Below are 2,672 nucleotides of genomic sequence, written 5' to 3' on the forward strand. Positions count from 1 at the left end.
TCTGCTTGGTTTGGATCTCAGCTCTAGACATGTGCAGAACAAAATAAATTGCTTTTGCTTCGATTTGTTATTTACATAAATTAGTTTAATTTATTTTCAGAATTCCAACTCAAATTGACTGAATTTGGTGAATTTGAGTTGATTAAATTCCATTTGAAATGTAATTTATTCTTTTCGAAATTTGAATTTTGGAAGGTGGTTATATTCTTTCTATTCCTGTCTATTCTATTGTTTCATCTATTGTATTCTTTTACTTTCTATTATATTTTTATTTTCTATTCTATTCTATTCTAATTCGAGTTTATTCTATTCGCAATTCGAATTTTGGAAAATGGTTATATTCTTTCTATTTTATTGTATTCTATTCTGTTCTATTATGTTCTATTCTTTTCAATTGTCTATTCTATTCTTTTATTTTCTATTCTTGACTTTTCTGTTCTATTTGAATTCAAATTTATTCTATTTGAAATTTGTATTTCAGAAAAAAGCTTATATTCTTTCTATTTTATTTAATTCTTTTCTATTTTTTTTCTATTTTATTTTTTTCTATTCTTTTTTTTTTTTTTTTCTGTTGTATTCTAATTCAAATTTATTCTGTTTGAAATTTGAATTTTAGAAGATGGCTATATTCTTTCTATTTTATTATTTTCTATTATATTCTTTTTTTATCCTATTCCTTTATTTTCTCTTCTATTTTTTTATGTTCTTTTATTTGCTAATCTATTTTGTTCTGTTTTACTCCATTCTTTTCTTTTCTATTTTATCCCTTTATTTTCTATTCAGTTTTTTTTATGTTTTTTTTTTCTATTCTTTTATTTTGTATTCTGTCCTGTTTTACTCCATAGGTACACAATTATATATAATGTAAAAAACAAAACCCTATATAAACCCAGTTAAAGGGAGACCTATGGAGAGCTGACACAAAATCGAATATCTGATTAATCAATTGTAATCTATAACATGATATGTCTAAATATTATTAGAAGATATTAATACATACAATGGATCATATAAATAAGAATAAATACATGGATGACATAAACAAAATCATTCATTAAAACAGATTTGATAAAAGACTTTATTAGCAAAAATACACAAAATCTAGGGATAAAAATCGGATAGGATTGTCTAGATGATAATCGGCTCAATTATAGGAAGCCTTGGATGGGGTTGTCTAAGTAAAGTGTCAGCTCGACGCGTTTCGTGGACCTCCGTCCACTCATCAGGAGCATTATAATGTATCTATAAATGAAAGTGTGGGTTAAATAATTAATATAATCATGAGAAATGGAAAATGAGTTGGAATAGACACTAACTTATGCGGTGTCATGAATCCAAGAGCAATCCATGTTGATATAGAAGGACCCAAGCTGATCCAGAAGAAGCCTGACCCGGGGCTGAGGCATGGTTCAACGCCAGCACACAAGGGCAATAGGGAGGAAGGGACCAGGAACTAAATAATCATGAGTAAACGTTTGTAAAGGGCTTTACAGATGTCGCTCAAAAAATGATGGCAACGGCACATTGGGAACCAGCACAATCTGAAAATATATATAAATAAATAAAATAAATATTGGAATTAATGTATTGAGAAGGGAAACACTCTCAAAATATCCATGCTATATAAGGCATATAGGATCAAATAGCTGGACCCCGAATATGTGCCTATGAATAACCGATCAGAAAGTAAAATGTGCCAGAAGATATGCATATAGTGCAAAAAAACATAACATCGGCCCAAGGAGAGAGTGTGAGCTTAGTATAAAACGTAAAAGAACATATAGTGATGAGGTATAGATTGAGAACCAATACCAGCAAACATATACCCATGGCCATGGGCTCAGGGAAGGTGTGCAAAGGATTAAACACCGGAGTGAAAGGTGCATGCAGAAAGGGAGTAAATAGATGCAGTGCTTATTGGAAACAATGGAAGTAGAGTATCTCACCAGGCAATAGAAGTGAAATAGGAAAGAATATAACTGCTCAGAACGAGAGAAATGCCAAAGAAGAAGTGCTAGAGGCTTATTGCAGTGCATGCAAAAAGTGACAAGGTTCAAATGAGCAGTGAGTGTTCAGTAGGGAGAGTGTTTAGTGAATAAAATAGGATTGTATCGAAAATATCCGAAATACCAGAGGATAAAGAAGCCATTGATAATGAACAGGTCCGTCCACACCGTATGTCCGAGGTAGCAGGAGTGAAACCACGCCAACGCAATGCTGGGCGTCAGTATATGTAGGCGGCTGAAGCACCTCCCGTATCCGGTCTGTCAGACCGGACATCGGTGGGAGAGAGCCGCCCACTGACGTCACACAGACTGGAAAAGAGTTGTCATGGTAACGTGATGCCGTGAGGCGTCACGCATCATGCAACTATAACATGGCGCCAATGGGGGGCGTGACAACCCGCCCCCCAACTCGGATGCCGAAACAGAGACGAGCCCAGGGGGAGGCGGCTGGCCGCCAATCGCAGCCCCGGGCAGGAAGCCTGAAACAGCTCGGGTCAATCACACTCAAAATGGATATTGAAGGGCTCGATTAAATTGTATATTGAATATAAATATTAGATTTGGAAAGGGAAGAAAGCTGATTGTCCGAAATATATTAAATATTCAGAACAACAAAGGAGAATAACGGCAAAAATTATTATGGAAATATGTTAATTAATTGTAAAA

The sequence above is a fragment of the Pelophylax lessonae genome (assembly GCF_965119305.1).
Source record: "Pelophylax lessonae genome assembly, chromosome: 1".
Lineage (NCBI taxonomy): Eukaryota > Metazoa > Chordata > Amphibia > Anura > Ranidae > Pelophylax > Pelophylax lessonae.